Below are 26710 nucleotides of genomic sequence, written 5' to 3'. Positions count from 1 at the left end.
ATTTTCATGTTTACTCTGTTGTTTCATCCCATATGATTTACAACATGAAAATGTCCTTTTCCCCTTCTATAATTCATAGTACAACTCATCTTATGACCTGGTATCATTATACATTCTTTTTTCTTCTCTGCTCCACAATGTCAGCTGCTGTCAAAGGGTGTGAAAACATTCATTCTAAAGATGGCATGATATTCAGTAATCTAGAATTGGAAACACTGACAAAGGAACATCATTTTTAGTAGATGTGCTTTTTCCCTCCTTAAAAAAAACAAAGCTCTCTTTCTCAAGTCTCTTCCAATTCACATTTCAGTCCTTTATTCCGAGCAACTGGCTTCGTGTGAGAAATTTCCATCAACCAGTTAATCTTTCCTTTTCGCTTTGGATCTGGATTCTTGAGTGCTACATTTCTGAGGTATTAGAATGCTTGCAAATGCTTATGGTGTCACGAGATCTCAGCCAATTGCTGCCAGGAAATTTGTTTTTTTTAATTGCTGTTCACCTTATTTGATTTATTCTTTATTGCACTTCAACACCTGTGACCTAGCAATTTCTCCAGGCAATTCATCTGTCTATTCAAGTTGTTGGCCGCCAGCTTATGCCACAATAAACCAGTTAGTAGTTGATAGCTCTAACCGCATTCTATTGTGAAAACTATAATTTACACTACATGTCCCAAGGCAGACAGCTGTTAAATCACATGCAGTCTAAATTATAGAGTAATTATTTTATGCTCATTTGACAACATATGTATATAATTTGTTATGATCGTTTGAAAATGAGATTCCCTGTTTTGATAAGACTTAGTTGCCGTTCTTCTCTTTCATCTCTGTTACACACCTACTACAGATCCTTTGATCCATCTTTTTATTAATAGCTGGCATCACCCAATTCCCTCCCATTTCAGATACATAGACTGAAAAGGACTCTTTCACACTAGTTTTCATTTAATCCTTGTCTGTTTTCCTTTATGTCTTTGTTGTCATATTTTTGATGTCCCTTTGCTGCTTTCTTTTTATCTTGTTATCTGCTTCTAGATAGCTTTTAATCTTCTAAATTCTCTCTGTGGCTAGGATCACTTTTAATCTTTCCTTAATGTGGATTCTTCTTGTCATGCTTTATCTTTTTGTTAAAGGTACCAATATCTTTAGCTTTCAAAAAAGAAAAGAGGGGAGGTTTTCAAAAGTATGTAACTTTATAAAGAGTTCATAATCATTCTTAAAAATTTAAGCTGTGTACACATTATCCTAAAAATGGGAATGAACCCTTATTTCTAGCGGATAACTAGAAAAAAAATGAAACCATGGCCAAAATTCTTTGTTACTTTTTACTTAAAAAAATATGGCACAAAGCAACTTCTTCTGACTCCACCTTGACAAGGGTTTTTACCATGTATATATACGATATACGACATTTCTTTGTGAAAAATTTGCAGAAAAACTTTGAGATTGTGAAAACTTATACAGAAAAATTGTGTAAAATCAGGCTTTCATATTTGGTTTGAATTTTACAGATTTGATTATTCTTTGATTTTATTAAAATGTTCTCTATAGAAAAAACAAGGAAATGGTAGGACCTCTTTGTGAAGATGGTGGAATGCTGACAGGGGAAAGGCAGAGCTACTCAACACTTTCTTTGCCTGAATCTTCTCAAAAAAAGAAATCCATTTTCAGCAATATGGAATGGTAAAATAGGTAAAGAAGTAGTCCAGAAATACCTAGCTACTCTAAACAAATTCAGGTCTTCAGGGCCAGATGAACTACACCCATGAGTATTGAAGGAACTAGCAGAAGTAATTTCAAGCCACTGGCAAAAATCTTTGAGAATTCTCAGACAAAAGGAGAAGTCCCAACATACTGGAAGAGGGAAAATGTTGTCTTTATCTTCAAGAAGAGAAAAAAGGAGGACTCAAACAATTACCATCCAGTTAGCTTACCAATTAGGTAAAATCGGGAATAGATTGTTAAGGAGGCAGTTGGAATCATTTAGAAAGGAATGCTGTGATCACTAAAATTCAATGTGGATTTCTCAAAAACAAGTCATATCAGGCTAATTTTATATATTTTTCAATAGAGTTACAAACTTGGAATGCTGTGGATGTAACATATCTTAATTCCATTAAGGCATTTGACAAAGTCCCCCATGACCTTCTTGCAAACAAACTAGTGAAATGCAGACTAGGCATTGCTACTATTAGGTGAATTGGTTAAGTGACTAAAACCTAAAGAAGGCTCACCAATGGTTCCTCTTCATCCTGGAAAGAAGTGACTAATTGAGTGCTGCAGGGTTCTGTCCTGGGCCCAGTACTGTTAAACATCTTTATTAATGACTTGGATGAAGATTTAGAGGGCATACTTGTCAAGTTTGCACATGATACCAAATTAGGAGGGATAACTAATGTGCCAGAGGACAGGATCAGAATTCAAAATGACTGCAACTGATTAAAGAGCTTGACCAAAACCAACAAAATGAATTTCAACAAGGACACTTAGGCAGAAAAAAATGAAATGCAAAGATACAGAATTGGTGATGCCTGGCTTGACAACAGTCCATGTGAAAGAAACCAAGTTTTAGTAGACCACAAGTTGAGCATGAGCCAACAATATAAAGCAATGGGATTTTGGGCTTCATCAAAAAGAATATACAGTAGAGTCTCGCTTATGCAACATAAATGGGCTGGCAGAACATTGTATAAGCGAAAATGTTGGATAATAAAGAGAGATTAAGGAAAAGCCTATTAAACATCAAATTTTGTTATGATTTTACAATTAAGTACCAAAACATCATGTTTTACAACAAATAGATAGAAAAAGCAGTTTAATACACATTAACGTTATGTAGCAATTACTGTATTTACAAATTTAGCACCAAAACATTGCAATGTATTGAAGACATTGACTACAAAAACATTGACTACTAAAAAATTGAATACAAATAAGAATAGAATTACATAAAATGAACTTGACAACATTGTTGGAAGTTAAATCCGTAAAAATATCAGTCCTTATGCCTAAAGAAACAGCTGTGGATCTGGGTGGGAGGCAGACTGCATTGGATAATCCAGAACGTTGGATAAGTGAAGGTCTGAGAAGTCAGACTCTACTGTAGTGTCTAGATCAATTGAAGCTATGATGCCCATCCATTTTGCTTTGGTCAGACCTCACCTGGAATATTGTGTCCAATTCTGTGCACCTCAATTTAGAAGAGATATTGACAAGCTGGAATGTATCCAGAAGAAGGTAACTAAAATGGTCAAAGGTTTGGAGATCATGTACTTTAAGGAACATTTTAAAGATTTGGATACATTTAGCCTGCAGAAAAGAATGTTGAGAGGAGACATCATACTCATGTATAAATATGCTAAAGAATGCCATTAGGAGGAGGGAGGAAGCTTGTTTTCTGCTGCCCTGGAGATTAGGACTCAGAGCAAGGAAAGGAGATTCCACCTGAACATTAGGAAGAACTTCCTGACTGTAAGAGCTGTTCAGCAGTTGATCTCTCTACCTTGGAGTATAGTGGAGGCTTCTTTTTTGGAGGCTTTTAGACAGAGGCTGGATGGCCATATGTCTGGGGGTTTTTTATTGTAGTTTTCCTGTGTGGCAGGAGATTGGACTAGATAGCCAATGCAGTCTCTTCCAACTCTATGATATGAATCTCTAGGTCATCCACTGTGTCTATATGGTTGACTACAGAGCCAAGCTGGGAGACCTAGAGATTCCTAGAGAGAAGTTCTCTCATGCAAAAAAGGCATTCTTTTTTATTTACAGTTTTCATTTTCATAGAATAATAGAGTTGTAGGAGACCAAATGGGCCACCTAGTCCAACCTCCTGCTATGCAGGAAAAATACTAAACAAACTTTTGTAGGGGTTCTGTGCCCTAAACACAGGAAATGTAGGGGGTTATTTTCCTCTGTGGAAAAATGCTGAGCTTAAACTTTTCACATTAAACAGTACTGGGTTAAATCTTTGTTAATTTATTATCTTGGTGTGTTGCAATTTTTTTTCCAAGTAAGGGGGGAAATGAGAAGTCCTTATGGCAGAGATCTATTAAGCATTCTTACAACTTGCTGGCACTAGTGATGGAAATTTGTTATTTAAGTATTGATACCAAATTTCCACTTTACTTCACTTACTGACTTCATTTAGGAATGCTGTCACAACATACAATGGTAGCACTACGAGTCCACTTAAACTTTCATGGTCCCATCTCATAGAGTTTTTGGATTTGCAAAATTAGGGAGGGTATATGATTTCCCCTCCAGAGTGCTCTTGTATCTCACCAAATTATTAACCTCAGTGTAAAAGTGAGCTCAATAGTGTTGTAATGGTGTAAAGTGAAAATGCCCTTAAAAAGATATGAACAACATACGGTTTGCTCTGCATGCCTCATAACTGACATGTATCCGTGTTTCATGTGAAGCTGTGCTCTTTGTCTGTTAGAACAAAACTACACTATATTGAAGGCTATTTTCTCTGTATTATTACAATGGATATTCGAACAGTTAAATATAGTCTTTTAAATCATGGCAGTTCCCATTTCCTGATGGGTTGTTCCTTATTATAAGCAGTAAGCCTGTCAGCATGTGTGAAGATTCAAAGCAGAAAGTTCTGGCTTTATGAAGTTCTTACAACAGAATGCTGGAAGCCCAACGGAGAAGCTGTTATTAGTTCTGATTAAATCACACTTCTTTAAGTTATATAACGATCTGCTTCCATTCTTGGGAATTCCCACTCTGGTTCTTAGACTTTCTTCATAGTAATGTTGAGCCAAGTCATTTGATTTAATTGCAGTTATTTTGCACATCCAAGGGTAGCACTGCAGGACAACACAGTTGGAGCAGGTCAGAGTATTGATGTACTCCTTTAGAAAGTCTGGTGGCATGACTGATTAAAGCATTATGATATGTGACACATGGGCAGAAACATAAAGTGGGGCTTTTTTAAAATTGTGAGAGAAAGAAAGTCTGCTGTTTTGACCCTGAAGTCAACTCACTCAAGAAGTTTGTTTTTCTGACCAATGCCCTGCCTGACACTAGATAAAATATATCTTTCAAATTAGAGTCACTTTACAGACAAGTATTAGGTTTGCATGTTGTCAAGCAAACCCGATGGAAAAAATGATCATTACAGTCCTTTTCATATCACACAATCAAAACACTACAAATCCAGTTTGATTGTCCATGTTGCATCCTGCGGAATACTGGGGTTTGTAGTTTAGTGAGGCAGTAGAGTGTCATGGAAAAGAATTCTAAATGCTCTCCTTAATCTGCAAATTCCAGGATTCCATAGGATACAGCCATAGAAATTAAAAATGGAATGACAGTGTAATGAGAAAGGGCCCAAAGTCTCTTCAAACAAAGAAGCTTTACTTGGTGTTCAAACAACATTAGTCAGGGTAAAGTTAGAAGTAGGGTATAGACAATGGGAAGGAAGGACAGCTTGTTTGCCACTGCATTTATTTCTATACATTTACCTCAGGTAGGTATGCACTTTTAAGGGCAGTGGAAGGAACCCTCAATTCAGTACAGAAATTGATTCAGCCATTTGAATCCAGACGCAATTTAATCCACTCATGCATCTGCTCATAAATTGTTCACACATCTCCAGTCACAACCTTGCAAACACAAGCTGTGTAGATGAATTGTACAGATACTATAAACATCCGTTTGCTCAGTAGTGGCTCTTGCTATGGTGTATATACATAGCCTCTTGGGAAGCTAGTAATCTGTAAAGTCCTGCCAAGTGATGGGATTGTACTACTCCCTTGTTTCTTCTGATTTCTAATTAGGCACAGGCATGAGATAATGTTTTCCTCAGAATTTGGCAGGATATTTCAGAAGAACAGCTTTCTATTTGATTATATACATACTGTGAAAATTACCACTTAGTAAATGATATCAGTATTCTCTCTGAGTTCCTTGAAAACACAGCATTGCAAGCAAAACCTTCTGTTGTGTTCATAAATTCTTCTATTGGAGAATAGACATTTTACATAGAAATGCTAGTCTTTCATTTTAATTCCTCAGTTATTGTTCCCATAACTGGCATGATTTGTACATGATTTGATTGGAATCTTTTTAAGGGGTCAAAATCCATTATGGATTTGGCAATGAGAATTAATTTTAAACTTATATTCTAGGACACGTTATAGCAGTATTTATTTGGCTTAGATTAACCACCAAAAATCAGATGCAAAATGTGATATAAATTTATGTCAAAAATTATCTCATGTGTGTTAAAACGTGGCCAAATATAAAGTTCCTCCTGGTATGAAAACCCGCCTGACACGAAAGCAAGTGGGAGCCGATCATTGGCTCCCCTTCTGCTTTTTGGGAGCACATTGCGCTCCTCACATGGCATGCAGAGAACTGCTGTGTGCTCTTTGCACAGGGTTTTCCTGGGAGCCTTGTCTGCTGGACCAATTGAAGGAGAAAAATGCTGTGATGTGTCTCACACAAGGTGAGTCCTTGTCTGCCTTGCTTTTGCTGTTTTGCCACCACTGCTGCTGCTACTCTCAGCTTGATTTTGATTTATTATTGGCTTGCCTTGGCTTGGCTCAATCTTTTTGATTTCTCTATTTTATTTTATTCTTTTTATTTAAAGGGATTACTGGGAGTTGCGTGTGCATATTTGGGGGCTTGGGTTGGGGGAAGAAGAGTATCTCTTTGCTCTTAGTGTTGCTTTCTTTTCTTTGCATTTCTTTAAAAACATTTAAAAATATTTGGGTGGCTCTGAGTGCCTTGAGTCACCTTTTTTTCTCCCCCCTTACTCTCCTTCTCAAAATCCTTTCTAAAGTTAATAATAATAATTATTAATAACAGCAAACAAAAAGAAAATATCCATTTTTCTAGATGGAACAAAAACGTCTATTCAGGAGTGCACCCATTTTTGGGAGGCACACGAAAATGGATACAGAGGGCTTCCAGTTGCAGCAAGCAGAAACTGATAGTGATTCTCCCAAAATGCACAAGCATATTAGATAACCCTGCCACCACTCAAGTGCAGTCAAAAGATAATAATATTGACCTATACTATTGCAACAATGAAGTGCTTTGGTCATGTGAAGGAAGTGTTATATGAAGTTTCAGTGTAAATTGACTTAAAGAATTAAATGAAATAATTGTGAAAAAATAATTGATTTAAACAGATAACACCTTTCAGACAATTTGTGTTAAAATGAGGGGAGCCTTTCCAGATGTGACAGAAATTCCTTCATATGGGTTGGTTCATTAATTCACTGCCAAAAAGAGTATTCAACTAGATGCTTTAGGAATTTCCAGTGAACGGATGATATAGACATTTCTGTAGCAAATAACTAGTGATATAGTGAAGTCAGACCTAAAGGTGAATATCTTATTTTCACTATGAGTGAACTCCTGCTACTGCTGCTGGGTATTCAGTTCCCTCCATTTTCCATTAGGACTCCCATTGTTTTGCTTAGGTTTTTGGTTCTTTCTGTTCATTATCTACTGCTAGTTCCTTCCTTTGATTTACAGCATCTGTAATTGTAACTTCTATTGCTCTGGGAATGGCTTTATAGCCTCTGCTACTGTTTGACATTTGTTGGTTATATGGCTTAATAAAAGACACTTGTTCTCACTTGGCATCCCTTTGCTGAGTTCCAAAATAAATCACAGCCTGTTGGGAATTGGTGAATTGACTCCATCCACCAGCTATAATTGTGTAAATCCTTAAGAATCAATTAGAAACTTATTGGGGTTTAAATTAGGAATCAAAGGAAACAGTTACAATAGAAGAGGGGGGGTTTACATAACATTATTAAATAAGTCTTAAGTAGAGCACAAAGGAAATAATCTGATGAAGATGAGGGATAAATAATTCCTCATAAGGACATTATGTTTTAGAGGCAGCAGAAAAAAACTAGTAGCAGGTTGGAATACGGTTTTTTTTGTTCTGGCATATGAGGAAAAAATAACGAGAATAGCTTTCTCCCCTTTGGAGGAGGGGGGATATCCACAATACTCTCTCTATATTGGAACATGCCAAAGGATTGTGCAGGAATTATATTGCAGAGAAAAAAGCATATTTTCTTGTGCAAAATACCTTTATCAGGCAAAGATGTTAAAAATCATACATGAGGAAAATGGTGACAATGTTAGAGTCACAGGCCTATGGTTTGTCAGAAATGTTGTCAGTTAAGATGGCACTGGATGATTTTAGTGAAGGAAGAGGCCACTCCCATTATTTACTATGTGAGCACTAGATATAAATTTCAATAAAAGACAAGTAATACAATTTCAGATCCCATTTTTATGTCCATTTTAATTTTTATAATTCTATTTCATGTCTGTGTTTTATGCCTAAGGCACTGATAAGTACCATTTGTAAGCCGCCTTGAATCCCCTTCGGGGTAGAGAAAGACAGGATATAAATATGGTAAATAAATAAATAATAATAAATTAGCATACCTTATCTAAAGTACATTATTTTGCTAAGATCCAGATGTCAACCATAGTCTCTTATTTTTACGAACTAGGAAATATTGTTCATGGCTTCAGATCACTGAGTTTCCTAAAGTGACTTCAAACAATGGTTTAATATCCTAGATTGTTCATAAGTGAGTCACCATTTTTTTAAATTTGGATAAAATATGAAATTACATTTTCTTAGACACTGCCTAGTTGAATTTATGTATATTGTGACTGGAGAAAAAACTGGAACTGACAAGAGGTTCAGGCATAATATTGAGCTCATTCTCTGAGTTTGCAACCTTATGCAAGTAAACCATCATTTCCCCCCTCTCCTACACATATACAATTAGGGTGGCCACATTTCAAAACATGGGCTAAAGTCTCAGCATATGACTGTACTTCTGGGATATTCAAGCATAGAGAAAAAAAATCAAAGCAGGTGGTAGTGGATGAAAAAAAATCAGATGTGTTTATGTTGTGAACTAGACCATTACAAAAAATGTGTTGTGCTTCTGCAATTTCAGTGCATCCAAAATCCATGAATGACTGGAAGAGATGGGTATAATTAGTGACTGTCTTTTGCTGGCTAGCTGGTAAATGAAAACATGCTTTATCGTTTTCCCAGGCTCTCATTTTCACATTCTTAATCAGATTCTAGACATTTGGCATTTATACCCATTTCCACAATTATCTGGCCTAAAGACAAATGACACCACAAGTTTCCACCATGATGATATTCTCTGGTTTCTGGTTTGGACCTTGACATTTTAAAAAATGGGATGTTGCAGATATGGCAATCCATGGGACACATACAAGAAGATTTAAAGAGACCCAAACACTACAGAAGTAGGAGTAGAGCTTTCTTTTGAAAGAATTTGGTATATGCTAAAGAGATTATTATTATTATTGACACAACGACATTGTATGACACAGCAAACAAGATAGATATGCTGGATTTTGTATCACAAAATCACAAGTCGAACACTTCCCAAGTGTCTAGGACTGTGTGATGTATTTTCAGATGATGCACGCAGATCCCAGTAGGGTGGCCTTTTGCAGTTGGCAGACCGTAATTTTGTCAATGTCTATTATTTTCAAATGCTGGCTGAGATCTTTTGGGACGGCACCCAATGTGCCGATCACCACCGGGACCACCTGTACTGGTTTCTGCCAGAGTCTTTGAAATTCAATCTTGAGGTCCTGATAGCGGTTGAGTTTTTCCTGTTGTTTTTCATCAATGTGACTGTTACCTGGGATGGCGACATCAATGATCCAAACCTTTTTTCTTTTCCACAACTGTGATGTCTGGTGTGTTGTGTTCCAGAACTTTGTCAGTCTGGATTCGGAAGTCCCACAGTATCTTTGCGTGTTTATTTTCCATTATCTTTGCAGGTTTGTGATCCCACCAGTTCTTTACTGCTGGAAGGTGGTATTTGAGGCATAAGTTCCAATGAATCATTTGGGCCACATAGTTGTGCCTCTGTTTGTAGTCTGTCTGTGCGATTTTCTTACAGCAGCTGAGGATATGATCAATGGTTTCATCAGTTTCCTTGCACAGTCTGCATTTTGGGTTATCAGCTGATTTTTTGTTCTTGGCCTTAATTGCATTTGTTCTGATGGCTTGCTCCTGGACTGCAAAGATCAGGCCTTCTGTCTCCTTCTTAAGTGTCCCATTTGTGAGCCATAGCCAGGTCTTCTCTTTATCGGCTTTTCCTTCAATTTTGTCAAGGAACTTTCCATGCAATGTTTTGTTGTGTCAGCTGTCAGCTCTAGTTTGTAGTGTGGTTTTCTTGTACTGATTCTTTGTCTCCTGTGCTTTGAGGAGTTTCTGATTTTTGACTTCAATCAAAGCAGGTTCTTCACTTTGCTTTACATATTCTGCCAGGGCATGTTCTTCTTCTTTGACTGCTTGTTTTACTTGTAAGAGTCCTCTGCCCCCTGATCTTCTAGGCAGATATAGCCGGTCAACATCACTGCGAGGGTGCAGTGATTGATGAATGGTCATGAGTTTTCTTGTTTTTCTGTCCAAATTGTCTAATTCTGCCTGTGTCCAATTTATAATGCCAGCAGTATATCTTATGACAGGTATGGCCCAGGTGTCTATGGCCTTGATGGTGTTGCCCCCATTTAGCTTGCTTTTGAGAATTTTTCTGCCCCATTGTGTGTATTCTTTGCTGACCACAATTTTCACATGTTCATGCTTGATGTTGTCCAGCTGTAATATGCCCAGATATTTATAGGCCTCTGGCTGGTGACACTTTATTGTTTGGCCATTAGGCATATTTATGCCCTCACTTTCAATGATTTTTCCCTTCTTCAATGCCACTGTTGAACATTTGTCCAAACCAAACTCCATGCTGATATCAGTGCTAAAAATTCGAACAGTGTTGGTCAGAGACTGGGTTTCAGTTTCCGTTTTCCCATACAGCTTCAGGTCATCCATATACATCAGATGTGAAATTTTGTGAGATTTCTTAGATGTTTGATAGCCGAGATTTGTTTTTTGTAAGATTGTTGGCAGAGGGATCATGGCAATAATGAAAAGCAGAGGGGACAATGTGTCTCCCTGGAAAATTCCTCTTCTGATGTTGACAAGTCCATAGGTTTCATTTCCAACAAACAGTTCAGTTTTCCAGTGCTCCATCATGTTTTCAATGAAGGTGCCAACGTTTTTACTAATCCCGATGGCGTCCAGGCACTTGATGATCCAGCTGTGTGGGAGTAAGTCAATGGCCTTTTTGTAGTCAATCCACGTCATGTGAAGATTAGCTTTTCAGCTTTTACAGTTCTCCAGAATCATTTTGTCAATCAATAACTGGTCTTTTGTGCCCCTGCTTATCTGTTTGTTGCCTTTCTGTTCATCTGGCAAGATGTTTTTTTCTTCAAGATAGTTTTGAATTCTGTCAGCTACGATGCCAGTCAGTAGTTTAAACATAGTGGGCAGACACGTTATTGGCCTGTAGTTCCCTGGTGTTGCTCCTTTTGCTGGATCCTTTTGTATTCCCCCCCCCCACACACACACACACACACATGTAGGTGCCACCTTGTCGTGGTGGGGGGGGGGCTTAACTGTTCCAGTGATGCTGAGAGCTGTGCTGGTAGTGTAACTACCAGCAGGTCCAACCAAGCCAGAGAGGTCTCAGCTGAGGGGTGGAACTAACAGCACCTAACCTATTAGCATTATGGAGAATCAAACCCAAACGAAGTCTATACTGGCTCGGTCGTCGCCCAGGATAAAAAAGACTGCAGTGGATGCTGCCGATTCTGGACATCCACCGACAAGTGGGCTACAGAATCAAAATACAAATGAACAGTCACAGAAGCGGCAGAAATATACAATGCCAGAAAACCGCACAGTCATGAAATAATAATAATAATAATAATAATAATAATAATAATAATAATAATAATAATTTACTTTATTTATACTCCACCTTTCTTTTAGAGGGGACTCATGGTGGCTAACAGACACAATTTGTTTGTTTGTTTGTTTGTTTGTTTGTTTGTTTAATTTATATACCACTCTTTTCCCCAGGGGGACCCAATAAAGACTAAGCATGTTTCATGCACACTGAATGCCTACTGTTTAGAGAGACAGAACAAAAAGAATGGAATGGTATGCAGCATTATAACAGGTAACATGGTAGGACAGAATAGATTTTGCTTCAGGAGATTCCACTTCACAGTTTTGAAGCACTGTGGTCTAAATCAGAAGTGGGAATCACGTGACCTTCCAAATGTGGTTGTACTGCTTTCTCTTTGCAGTCTGCACCACTGGTTATGCTGCCTAAGATTTGCTTCATTTTTTTTATTGTTTTCCTGATCTTTGTATTCTGAGTCAAGAACTAAAATCCTGGGGCCTATTCTGTATCTTCTATAATCCAATAGGGTTCCAGAAAAGTTATTCTATCTCTTGGCTGACACTAACCCTGTGATTATTCTTTTTGCTCTGGCAGCAATGAAAATCTGGGCAAGATTCATTTCTGATACTGCAGTCAACTGTTCTGGGGATGCTTTTACCTAATCATAGTGTGGTTTTCTATATCCAAAATTCTTTTTTGCTTAAATTTTTAATAATACTGAATTTTGCTTGTTTTTTTTAACTATGCAAGAGCTAGTTCATACAGTATTTTAAGGGTAAATCTCACAATTGATTTAGGTAGCATTTTAATGGTTAATGTAGTATTTTAATGGTGTATTTTGTATCGTAATCTGGTTTTTATGTATTTATGTGTTTGTTCTGTATGCGAACGACCTATGGTCTAAGCATTAAATAAACACGCCTAAGGGTTGATCAGGGTTACAGTGCAAACATCTCTGAAAGGTCACATTAACGTCATCCTTGGCTCAGATCTTACTGTTAAAGTAAACTCATTAAAACCATTGCTAAATGGTAAATCAACACTCCTGTATATGTAACTCAATGGGCTTCCAGAATTTGGATATGGGTTTTGACATATTTAGGTGAAACACCACAGAGTATCATAGCATGGTATCACAAAAGTTCTAAACTCTAGTAGATGTCATTTTTAAAACACTGAAAGGTTTGTTGTAGATTCTTTTGTATTCCTTAAGTTACAGTTCTAACTCTTGAAGACTATCAATAATTTAGAACACTCTTGTGGCTGCCTCTAATTTGTCTCTGTTGTAAATAACTTCTAATAAAAATAATTGTGGTTTCCTCATTTGGGTTAAAGAAAGTAGTAGTAGGAGAAAAAGAGGATGGGTAAAAAGAGGTGAAAGCAGTAGCATTGTAGTTGGAGTAAGTAATTCATGGTCTTTTAGTTTCTCTTGGTTTGCAACTCCCATAAATTCTCACCATTGGTTATGCTGCCTGGATCTGATGGGAGGCAGAGCCTAATAACATCAGAAAAAAATGAATTGTATGCCCTCTTCACTATAACATCACACGCTAAAGTATTGAATAAAAAGTAAGAAATACTTGAACTTGTCAGCATCACTCTTGTTAATCTGCATTCAGCTTATTTTTGAACCATTTGTCTCATCTTTAATTGGTCTCCTTGCTTGAATAAGCCTAATGACAAAAATCTAGAGGTATTTGGTGAAGGAATGAATTATAGATGGATTATTTCATCGGCATTAAAACATTTGTCTTTATTCAGCAGCAGTAAGAGCATCAATGTATCATGATGAACAGTTTCTTTTGAGTGATTATAATTTCATAAATCTTATGTAATAGGCTATTAGATTACTTGCAAAAAAATAAAGGGGATTTGTGTGTTACACCATCTTCTCAATTTTACATTGATACATTCTTTTAAAGAAAGAAATATTCTACTATTCTGAGTATAATGCTACCAAAGAGTTGTGTGAAAGAGTCCATTTGTCAAGGCAAACCTAAGGGCTATGCACGTGAACTAAGCTGAAACACAGTGAAAGTGACAGAAATAAATAAAATATTATGTGCTATATGTATGGAACATCTTCATACCATTCACACAGTCACATTGAAGTGTAAAAGTGATGACTGCAGTGCATATTTGAATACATCAGTTACAAGGGAAATAATGCATATGAATGCATAGGCAAGGTCCATATAGATCCCTGGGACATCTGTTTAAAAGGATTCGATAGCAAGTGGTCAGAACATTGTCTGCCAGAAAGTTCCTACTGGATAGATTGATAAATAACCTGACTTCGATTAGGATAGTTGAATTCCTACCACAAAATACTGAGACAAGACACAAAAGAATAGAGAAATAAAGGGCCATTTATTGACCCATTTAACTGAAATCATAACTAAGTAACTTTTGTCGGGGTGGAGGGAGCACTGTGAAATGAGCAATGGCACAAGGCCAGGTATCATTCCTCGACTACCTGCCGAGCCAACCACTAGGCAAAGACCAGGCCACGGGTGCCCTCCATGGTGATGGTTTGCTATTGCTGGCCTGTCATTACTGAAGGGCCACCCCAGGGGTTCTCTGTCCCGAGTTCCAGAACCCAATAGAAGAGAGGTAACTCACCCAGATAATCCCCAGAATCTATAGAGGCTGTCCCAAAAATCCCCCTTCACCCCAAAAGGAGGTGCCAAGGTGCACACCGATCCATGTTCTCTCCCCACTTCCTGCCACAGGAAGATTCAGGCATCTGCCTAATATCTTTCACCCATCAACAATTCCAATGCAGCCTCAATACCCCTTTTAAAACATGCTAGTAGTATATTATTCCCTTCTATAGACAAATGTACACCATCTGCCCTGTAGAGCTCTGGCTTTTGAAATATGGTATCTAGATGGAGTAGGTAACCCAATAACTTCTCCAAACTTTTTTGTTATTCCCTATTTGCCTTTCCTCTAACACTTTCAAGTGCCAGAGGGTCCCCTTCACACCAAATGTGGCAGTATAGCAGACTAAATAAGGCAACCCCCAGGCCACATCTTAATGTAACAGAAATTATACTGAGCCTGTAGATTCAGTGCTTTTCCTTTTAACAGGCCCAGATCACACACCCCCAGGTAAATAAGGAGGATATCTGGAGGTGGCCCCTTGCGTTCCTCAAATAGAAGTGGCAACAAAGCATTCCAATAAAGACCATGGACCTCATCACAGTAGAGTTTGGATCCATTACTTTAGGGAGCGGTCTCTAAACAGCTCAGCGAGAGAGGTCCTGGGCCTCACCAAACTACAAACCTCAGAATTCTGCAGGAGGCAGAAACCGGATTTACAGTGGATCCATGCTCTGGTGTGATGAAGCACCATGTTTGCCTAAGCATTCAACATTGCTGAACTCAGCCAGGCCCAGCTGAGAGCCAACAGGGCTACGATTGGCCTGCCACTTCACCCAGTAGATCATACTGTGGCTGCAGATCAGGACCCTTCAATGTAATATGCTGGGCCTGGAAACTATTTCTCCCCATTCTTTGTATTAGGTCTCATTATTCCAAGGTGGGCCATCAACACTTCATGGACCAGGGTGCCTGCTTGTTTGGATCATTCTATTCACATTCATGACAGCATGTAATGAGCTCCCCATTAGACCTTCCTTCTCACCATAAGAAAATTAATGAAACAGTGGTAGGCCAGATATGCAAGGAGCAAGGCCAGTTTTTACCACAACACAAAAGAATGCCAAAGAGGACTTTTTATGTCATTTCAACATCATCCTACTCTCCATTGAAAATGGATCAATTAAAAGGCATAATGATTTCACAATATTGTGATAATTTTATTTTACACTAGCTGTGCCCGGCCACGCATTGCTGTGGCGATGTCTGGTGGTGTTGGTGTGAACTTGTTGAGGTAGTGGTGGTAATTGGCTTTCCATGAATCCCTTCTTATTATCCAACATATTCACTTATCCAACATTCTGCCGGCCTGTTTATGTTGGATAAGTGAGACTCTGCTGTATATTTATCTTATATTATCTGCTTAGAACTGGATTATATGAGGCCCCTTCTACACAGCTGTATAAAATACACACTGAAGTGAATTATCTGGCAGTGTGGACTCAAGATAATCCAGTTCAAAGCAGATAATATAAGATTATAAATGGGTAATATAGCCGTGTGGAAGGGCCTTGAGTCTACACTGCCATATAATCCAGTTAAAATCAGATAATCTGTATCTTATAGGCCGTGTGGAAGAGGCCTGAGGCCTAACTGTGCCTGTCCCCTGGGCTGAGTAGGTTGCTAGGAGACCAAGTGGGCAGAGTTTAGCCTTCTAACTGGCAGAAATTGGATAAAAAACAATTATTCCTCTCCTTCTAATTAGGACTTTATTTTTCTTTTCTTTTTGCTGTATGAACTTAGAGGCATGGATGAGGGGTTGTGTTGCCAAGTTTAGTGTTTCTGGGATGTGTACTTTTGTTGTTTTGTCCTAGGCCGAATTTTTTTTAATCATTTTATATATATAGATTGAATGGATCAGATTTACTATTTGTTAATGGTACTCTCCCATCCGATAGTGCTTCAGTTAAACCAAAAATAACACATGTGTTGTGTCATGTAGACAATGCAAGAGAAAATAATTATAATATTAAAAACCATGCAAGACAACTAAGCAAATATGAAATAAGGATTAAAAAAAACCAGATTAGAGGTGACATTTTCACTAGGAGGCTTGCCTTGGGCTATGGAAGATAAGCGTTAGATGTAAGAAGAAAAACAGCCCATACATGAAGATGAAAGCAAAGGAGAGAGAAACATGCTATATATTCTCAGAATTTTTGTTCAAAAAGACACGTGGAATTAGTTGGTGAGATTGTCAGACTGCCTGCAGAGGAAGAGAAAAAGGAAGTAATCAGAGGGCAAAAATATTGCTTAGATGATCAAAAGATAGATTTCTAAAATAGGGAATGATTAAAATGAGGCAGCCAGAGACGATTAGAATAGAGAGGTGATAATTAGAATAGGCTTTTCATTTTCCCCTGCTAATTCGCATACCAGTGCTATTCTCATTTGCAAGTTTATGAATTTTTGGACTTTTAACCCAGATTTCACACAGCCTATTTGCTCACATTTCAGCTAGAAGGTATCTCAAAAAGTCCCTCAGTCACGAGTACTGTACATCTGCTGTTTCTTATTACTTTTATGTTTTTGAAGAGGTTCCAGTTTTTCATCTTTTTAGGTTCATGCCATTATTGAGTTAGACATACAGCACAGAAGTGCATTTATCTAAATAATGAAAGAATGTATTGCTGCTGACAGTGAAATTAGTATCCTTTTATTGTAGCTGGGCAAGCTATCATAGTCGTCAACATAGATTTTCATCTACAAAGCCAACAGAAATTTGTTTTTCCTCCTCACTGAGCCTTGTAGCTATCATTCACAGACACACACACACTTGAAAACAATGTTAGTCTTTTTCTTAGTACATATATTATCATGTTTCTTAGAACAGTGTATATTAATGAACTTTTCTTAACATGATTATTATTACCACTCCTTCTTCAGTGGAAGTCTCAGGATTGTCACAGGTACTTCAGTGTGTTTCTGACTGTTGTCATTATCTAGACCATGGTATTTTTGCTCCTTGAGTCAAAGAAACAAATTACATCCTTCCATTTGCCCAATTCAAAAATATATCATGTTAATTTTTTATATGAGACAGAAAACCAAACAAGTATCTGTCCAACAAGTAGCAAAGATGGATCCAGGGGTGCTAACTGGCTCTTTCATTAAGGAATATGCCTGCTACCTTCAAGGAGGCTATAGTACACCCACTCATGTATCACCCAGAGATAAATGAGAACTGCCATCTTATGGATATTGTCTCAATTTCAGATAAGCGCCTAGTGGTTAGGCATCTTCAGGTGATTTGGGGAAAATGTATCTTTGGATGCCATTCCAGTCTGGATTCAGTCTAAGATATGTTACTGAAGCACTGATGACCCACTGCAAATGAAAGTCAGGAGTTGGCCTATCTTAGGACCCTTCCACACTGCCATATAACTCAAAATATCAAGTAAGAAAATCCCATAATATTTGCTTTGAACTGGATTATCTGAGTCCACACTGCCATACATTTCAATTCAAAGCAGATAATGTGGGATTTCATTCAACTGTGTGGAAGGGGCCTTAGTGATCTTCATGGATGTCTCAACAACTTACGATACCAGTTGTTGGAGTAGTTTTAGTCCCATCAGTGGGGCCTTTCCCAAAGACCAACACTGAGGGGTTCCTATTCAATCCCATAGCAATTAAGCTGTGAGACACAAGAAGGATGTCCCTATGCAATTCAGTTGTAGGTGCCATCTTGATTCCCACATTGTACAATATCTATATGAAGTTGCTAGGGAGGTCACGAGGAGATTTTGTGTGGAATACTATTGGTATATTCATGATGCTCACCTCTACGTATCTTTATTGTTGGAATGAGCTGGAACTTTGCAAGTGCTGAAATAATGTCTGGATGTTGGAATAGGATAGATAGGGCCAATAAACTGATGCCGAATCCTAATAAGACTCTGAGGATTTCTGTTTTTCAAGAACAGGAAGATGTCTTTCATGTACAGGCAGTGATATATCGATGTTCACAAGACAAGCATACTGTATTGAACTAGATAATTGATTCCCCTTGTCTAGTTATCTGTAATTGAAGTAGATTGTGAGATTCAATCACTAATAGTGATCAACAAATAGTAATATTTCGTGGTTCCAATATATGCAACTAAGATAATATTATAACAAAAATAAGAAGATAGGATTTATGGAAAAAGAGGTATTCTTGGATAAAATAATGCAGACACGAAACAAACTAATCATGAAACTATGTAAGAAGTTATTAGAATGGTCAACAGAAAAAGAAACTATCAAAGAATGCATGGTGAAGTGGGAGGCAAATGTAGGTGAAATGCTACAAAAATATGAATGTAAAATGTTGGAAATCTGAAACAGAGAGAGGTACCTTTTTCCACATGTGGTGGAGTTGGAAAAACGCAAAGAGCTTTTGGAAAGAAGTACATGGTGCTATTCAAAAGATATTAAATATGAAACTTCAGCTGAAGCCAGAATATGTTTATTGTGTATGATAGACATTAAACTAGAGAGAAACAAAGACATTTTAATTATTTGGTCACAGCAGCCAGAATAGTGTTTGCGAGTCACTGGAGAGTAAATGAAATCCCCACATTAAAGAAATGGTTGACAAAAATGGTGGAAATTATGAGTATGGATAAACTTATACATCAACTAGCACAATGGAAAGGTAATTATGAAAAGGTCATGGACTGGACTTTGTTAACTAGATAAATGAAACAAGAAAAAATGAAGAGATTACTGTGAATATGTACCAATAAGGGTACATATCTCCTTGGTATCTGAAAAGGGAAGTGTTGTGACTCAGCCACAGCATAGCCAGAGTGAGGATGAAGAAGGGGATTCTGGGTTTCAGATACAAGAGCCAGATGAGTCAGACAATGGGATGCAGGATGAATTTCAGGATGATGACATGGGAATGAGAATATAGGCTGATTCAGAGGCTCAAGAAATGCAGTTTGAGCAGAATGAACTGTTGACCCCACAAGCCATAGATAACAGCCAGAATGACATTCCCATGGGAATTAATGAACAAGAGATGTCTCAAGTCCCGGTTCAGATGCAAGATAACGAGGACCTTGAATTATTTAGGGTGGACCAGTTGTTATGGAAGGGAGTTCAGCCTCGTAGGAGTGTGAGACTGGCGGGGAAGAGAGAGGCCTCCACAGGAAAGAGGAATGCATTTCTGGGGTGCTTTTAAAAGTGTGTGTTTGCAGATAGATTTTTGTCAAAGCAAATCCTCGCTTCATCTGTGTGGATGTGCTTGCTTCATACTTAAGAAAAGATTATTGTTCCTGGATTTTTGAAACCTTTGGGCCTTGGTTCTTTGGGAATTACCGGTTACTGTTTTGGCTTATGGACTTGTGGATTATTATGGCTCATGGACTAATGGATTTTTATTGACTTTTTATTGCCTGCTTTGATTTATATCTGCTTTTGCTCAATAAAACTACAAAAGACTTTCTCCTGTGTCTGACTGGGTGTCTATAGCAAGGTGAACTATTCTGCGGTGCGACAGGAAGAGGAAGAGAATAAGAAGAAATGTATGAGAATTAGAGACTTATAATCATGACAAAGAGGATTGAAAGCCAACAAACTACCCCCCAACCTCCCCATCCCCTCTTTCCTCTTTATTCAATCCTAAACTTTTATCTTAGTACCCAACCTTATTCCCTTTTCCATGTCCCCAGTATCCCTTCCCCTTTTCCCTATATTCCTAAGGTTTCATTATATTTGTATCATTAAAAATACTCAATAAAATTATTTTAAAAAATAATATTTTGTCTAAGACAGCAAAATGGCATAAAATGGCATCGAGATGAATTGTTTCCCTAATGCCCCTTCCACACAGCTGAATAAAATCCCACATTATCTGATTTGAACTGTGATATATGGCAGTGTGGACTCTGATAACCCAGATCAAAGCAAATATTGTGGGTTATATGACTGTGTGAAATGGCCCCAGGAATCTGTTACCTGATCCTGCATTCAGTATCACTTATATTAGGGGGGGGGGGGGGATCTAATTAAATTCTGATAGGTAGTAAAGTTTTATTTTAAACAGAAAAATAGAAGTAATTTGGAGATAAATGAGGACCCATCCATATATATATATATATTTATGTTCCTGCAGAGTGTCTTTTTCTAGTAGCACTAGGCATGGTAATTATCAAGCTTCTAGCTGTGTTATATAGCATATAACAGAACAATACATTTGGAAAAAGAAATATAATTAGTATTTCTGTTTGGAAGGTTACTCAAAGTTTGATCAGTTTCTAAAGAAAGAAGAAAATCCTTTTCAAGCTTCTTCGGTTCAGAAAACTTCATTTTCCTACTGGGCAAAAAGAGATGGGAACTACATTTTAATGATCTTGAAAAGCCTTTGATTTTTCTTTCATGGACGTGCAAGATGAATGTAAAATCTACATTTTAAAAAGTATTCACCTCCGATTAGTGATCCAAAATCAGCACTTTTTCAGTTTACTATTTTGCTATTGTGATTTATCTTTCTTAGTGATGATCACTCAGATGATCAACTGCATTCTTTTATCTTGAACTTAACATAAATTAACAAAAAAGCAACCAAAATATTTACTTAATGATACATTTTCTTTAACTGCATTTGCATGGTTATACTTTTATACTGGAATTAGAAATAATGTTTTATAGGTGCACATTTCTTATTTTACTCTCATAAAGCTTTTGAAAACTTTTGTCTAGTTTTATTGCATTTATTTAACAACATGATTCCAAACTTCCTTTGACTTCTCCAGATTGATTAGAAACAGCTTCCGTCATGTAAGAAATACTTTTCTATTAAGTTCCATTAGCAACAAAGTGACTGAGATTCTTTGCATTCCTATTGTTACAAAAAGAAAAGAAAGACACAACAAACATACTTCTAAAAACAAATGTTTGTGGTTTCCTTAATATGAGCCTTCTATGGTGCTTTCAAGCTCTTCCAGGAAAACGGTCTTAAACATGAAAGTGAATTTCAATGTGATGAGAACATTGGTGGGATTCTGTGAACCATGATGGAAATTACAGTTTGATTTTCACATCTCTTCTTAATACTGGCACCCAACAGATTCATCTTGTCTTGCTTTAGCACTAACATCCTTTTTACCCAATTGTTTCCCTGGATTTTTTTTTTTTTGCTTCCAAAGTATTTACATTTATTTTTCAATCTAAATCAGAGTTTCTTAGACTTTTTCCACTCATGATGCCTTTCTGCCTGATAAATTTTTACATGACCCCAAGTATACAGGTATATAAAACAGGTATAAAAGTTAAAACATTTACTGATAAATCACTTGCTAAACATGCAGATTTTTCTTTCAGTGCAAGATTACAATGAAGCCTTTTTTGCAGTGTTCACTGTAAACACTGCACATTGTTGCTAACAGATTTGTATAAATGGGTGATGTTTGGGAACCTTTTAATGTTGCCAAAACTTTTGTGACAGTAATGTTGACCTAAGAGGATCTCATTTGGGGTCAGAATCCACCACTTAAGAAGCACTTTTCTAAATCACTGTTTCCCAGATTCTGGCTTCCCAGGTGATTAGGACTTCAACTCCAAGAAACACTGATCATTGACCAAGGCAGCTGAAACTTCTGGAAAAAATACAATGGATACCTGAGAGGAGTAATATTTTACTATAAGATTCACCATGACAGGGATATTAAAAAGTAGGCTTGGGCCTGAGTAAGTTTGAATGAAAAGGATTTGTAGGATTCGGTGGTCTGTTTTATACAATCTCTGAAAACAGAACAGGGAGGAGGGAGCTGTAAAGCCTGGAAAAATAGATTATGGGAGCAGGATTTTATTTGGTGCCTGGATAGGAAGGAGTTTAATCTGTAGTATACCTGAGTTAGGGATCTGCCACATCTCTTCTCCTGGCCCAGCAGCAGTAGTGTCCGTCTATTTCTTTTTGGAAAGTTTCCTAGGCTCCTCTCCAGAGAGGGCCCTGCTGGGAACTCACTTTCAAAGGAGTTGAAGTTTTTTTCTCTCTCTGATTCCCAGCCAATAAAAAGCCAGGTTGTGTCCATGCTCTGATTTGCTGAGAATGGACACAACTGGGTGATTACAATTTCGAGAACTCTCTCTTGCTGCTTATTTTATTTTTAAAAATGTTATGGTTAATATTTAAAATAATTCTTAAAAATCAGTAGATTGGTGAATTGTTTTGAAACTTGGCAGGCCTGCAGTTGTAAATAGGGTCTAAAACTGAGCTAGATTTCATGCAGATAGGCCTTAAAATGACTGAGGATAAAGTCTTTAAAATTTCCCATTGTAGCCAATAGGCCCAATCTTTGCCGTATGAAAATGGCAACACCCCTCCCCTTTCGTGAACTTCCCAGTAAACAGAATGAGAAGTCAGCCAACAATGGACCCTGAAACAGGATGCCTTCTGGCCAAAATGCACACCTCTATTTAAAAGTAATAATAAGACAATCCAAGGATTGCGGGAGGGGGAGTATTTTTTTTACTTTCCCTTTCATCCTCTTATTGTCTACCCTCTTGTTTCTGAAAGGTCTTCCTTTAGGATGACAAATATAACTGTAAATATATCAATTCTATAGAATGATAGCAGACAGATTATGCTTGCACTGCCATGGACACATCATAAAGAATCTTTGAGTCAATGATTTAGTCAGGAAAAAAGGATTCAATAGTAGCCACTAGGCATGGGAGAATTAATCAGAATTGTGGTTAATCGTAATAAATTCGTTAATCGTAATAAATCCGTAGGGGGTTCTGAGGTGGTTTGGCACTTTGAATTTAACTTTCTAATTCGAAGCATTGATATCCACACCTGAGAATACCTTCGGATAACCTTCAGATATATGAGAAAGTGTTTTATTTCAACCAATCTCCTGGCTAGCATTGGGGTTTAAGAGCCCCTGTTGCACCCCAAGGCAGCGTGAGCACTCGAAAATCAGTCAGGAGCCAATCTAACACACAAGCTGTTTATTGAAGCAGAGTAAATATATAGGTCTATGCACATTTAAGGTGGAAAGTCAAAGTAAGAAATAGTCCATAATATATAGTCTATTGCAATTCAGAAAGAGTTCATCAATGTCCAATTTGTAATCCACAAGTGAAGCTCGATAGCTTCCCTTAGATATCAAAATTTGTCCATGAAACAATAGTGGAAAACAAGCACTGCAAATCCTCTTGAAAAGTCCCGTAGCAAAGTCAAAGAAGCAAGGTAAACAAAGCGAAATCTACTCGGGAGTCGTGGCTCGGCGCAGCTCTCCTGGAACTGGAAACTCGGCATGGATTCAGAAGACAAGGCAAGGAGGTGGAAACTGGAACCTCTTCCAAGGATAGGAAAAGTTGACACCGCAATGAAAATACAGTGCAGAGTACTTTTAACAGAATCCCAAGTCTGTAAGAATTAGGGAGTACAGGGCCCACAAAAGTTCTCATGGGAAAACTAATCATTATTTAGCTTGAGAGCGAGTCTTTGACTTCTCAGTCCTTGTTTTCTACTTCTATCTTGGGTAACAAAATCTCTCCGATTAAAACTTCCATTCTCCCCCAAGTCTGTACCATCTGGTGTGGTTAACACTGGAGAGAATTTGGAATGTTTGCCAATTAGCGTATCCAGCACCTGCAAGGCCATGGGGCCTGAATTCTGAGCAGGAATATCTTCAAATTCCGCCTCCTCATCTGTTTCTGACTCCAACTCTCGATGAAAACTGGGCCATGATGACTGAGCCATAACAGCCCCATAGAAACCAAGCCTGGAGCGTTTTCTCTCCTGGCTATCCAGGAGAGAAATCCCCCTTCCCTTCCTAGTTGGTTTCTATGGGGCTCTTAAACCCGTTGCTATCTAGGAGAGAAATCCCCCTTCCCGTCCTGGTTGCAGAAGTGTAGGGAGCCTGTTTTGCAAAGGGCATTGGTGGCTCCTGCTTCGCCTCTGCAGGATCTCCGTTGCAAGCCACTTCATCTTCCCCTTCGCAGCCTTCCCCTCCTGCCTTTGTGAGAAGCTTTAAGTGAGGAAAGGGGGAAAAGGAAGGAGGATCAATACCAATCCATGATCCTGATCACTTCATCCTGGTTTTGTGCTGGCAAAACCCTAAACTAGACCTCTAACTAAACCTCCACCCAGGTTGGTGTGTGAAATGGGCAGGGAATGCAAACTATCACCCTGCTAAGGATTTTCCACAACTCCCCCCTTTTATTTTAAATTACCCTGATATTATTATTATTATTATTATTATTATTATTATTATTATTATTATTATTATTATTATTGGCACCCCACTTTTCTCTCTAGATTTGAGACGGAAAGGGACTCACATTAATATATATATATATATATATATATATATATATATATATATATATATATATATATGTGTGTGTGTGTGTGTGTGTGTGTGTGTGTGTGTGTGTATATATATAATAGTATCATTCTGGGAAGGGAAAAGGTTGCATTTTAAATCTATATTTTAGTAATATTCCTTTTAAAATTCACTCTATATTTGTGTGTATGTGTAAGCCCCATAGGAAGAAACCCACTCCTGAGCACTTTCCCTCCTGGTTAGAAGTGGACTAAGACCCATCAGAAGAAACCCACTCCTAGATTATCTTCTTATCCCAGATTATCTGGCAGTGTAGACTCATATAATCCAGTTCAGAGCAGATAATCTAGGATCAGATCTTGGGATATAGCAGCAGTGTGGAAGGGGACTCAGGCTGGATCTACACTGCCCTAATTCCTAGGATCTGATCCCATATTATTTTCTTATCCCAGATTATTTGGCAATGTGGACTCATATAATCCAGTTCAAATCAGATAATCAAAGTTTCTGAAGTAGAACAAGGACTTCCAAAGTAAAGGCAACCCAATCAAACCAGAAATAAGACTTTCAAACCAGGAACAGATTTCTAAAATTATTTTTAAAAATGGTTTATTATAAAAGCTATGGAAATTCACCAAAAATCAGAGCATAAGGGAAACATTCTAAAATTTGGTGAGCTAGCAGTGGTTTTTGTATTCTACCACTCTACCAAGTTTGATCAGGATAGCTCAAAAATGAGGGCAGGAATGTTCTCTAAATTTCCCCCAGTGCTGCTTTTCGCCATTGTGCATGTACGTCCGCCATTAACGAAGTAATTATGAATATTCCAAATACAAATGCGAGTTTTCAAAGCTTCACTGGCTTTTTCATCAGATAAAGATATTAAAAAAAAATATGGGAAAAAATAGTGAAAATGCTATGCCTGAGATTTTTTCAATTAAGACTGGTATTAAATACAGGCAGAAGCCACTCCTTTTATTGATCATGTAAGGACTAGAGACAAAGAGCAATTAAAGACAGGTAATAACATGTCAACTCTGTTAGCAACAGAAAACTAACATTTCTTGAGATCCAGATGCACATGCCCTGTGCAAAGCTAACTGCTCGTTTATTAGGTGGAGAACACTGAATTACTCAATACCTTTCTGTATTGTTACATCTGGGAAAAAACCTTTCGGTGTTGTATAGGTAAATCATGACAAATTATAGTTTCAAATTTTAATCCAGTGAAAGATTGGATGGAGAAAGCCATGAAGAATTCATTCCCAGTCCTTCAGCTAGTCATGCTGGCCATGTAGCAAAATACAACAAGATCAAAATAAAAACCAACAATATCTCAGGATTCTGTGAAATGGAGCCATAGCATCTAAAGTGGTATACAACTACTATAAGAAGTGCAGATGCATTTCATGGTGGCACTTCATTATTTGGCAATATCTATTTATCTACAAATTGAATTTCCACGTGATCACTCTGTCTTACTGGTTTCACAGCCCTTACTTTTCACATTAGTTGTGAGCATGACCAGGAATATGTCCTGGGTCACTTCACCCTTGATGAGTTCCTTAATCAGTATTTTTTCCAGATATCTACACCTTTATCATTTCTGTCATTGGAATGTACATGTATGAAGTCTGTGTAATAGGAAAGGGACTTATCTTTTGCTACTGTGCTTGCTCCTTGGGATCTGTCTCAAATTTTATTCTTCATTTTTGCTAGAATTGTGTGTGAAGGTTTGAAATTCTTCTCTTCTTACAAAGAGAAAACATTCATAGAAACATAGAAGCATGGAGTTGGAAGAGACCACAACGGTCATTTAGTCCATTGCACTGCCATGCAGGAATATACAATCAAAGCTCTCCTGACAGATATTATCTGGCTTGTTTAAATACCTCCAAAGAAGGTGACTCCACAAAACTCTGAGGCAATGTACTCCACTGTCAAATTAACATTCCTCATTTTGGAGATA

The sequence above is a fragment of the Anolis carolinensis genome, chromosome 1, assembly GCF_035594765.1.
Source record: "Anolis carolinensis isolate JA03-04 chromosome 1, rAnoCar3.1.pri, whole genome shotgun sequence".
Lineage (NCBI taxonomy): Eukaryota > Metazoa > Chordata > Lepidosauria > Squamata > Dactyloidae > Anolis > Anolis carolinensis.
The sequence above is the reverse complement of the archived record's forward strand: the minus strand, read 5'-3'. Positions refer to the sequence as shown.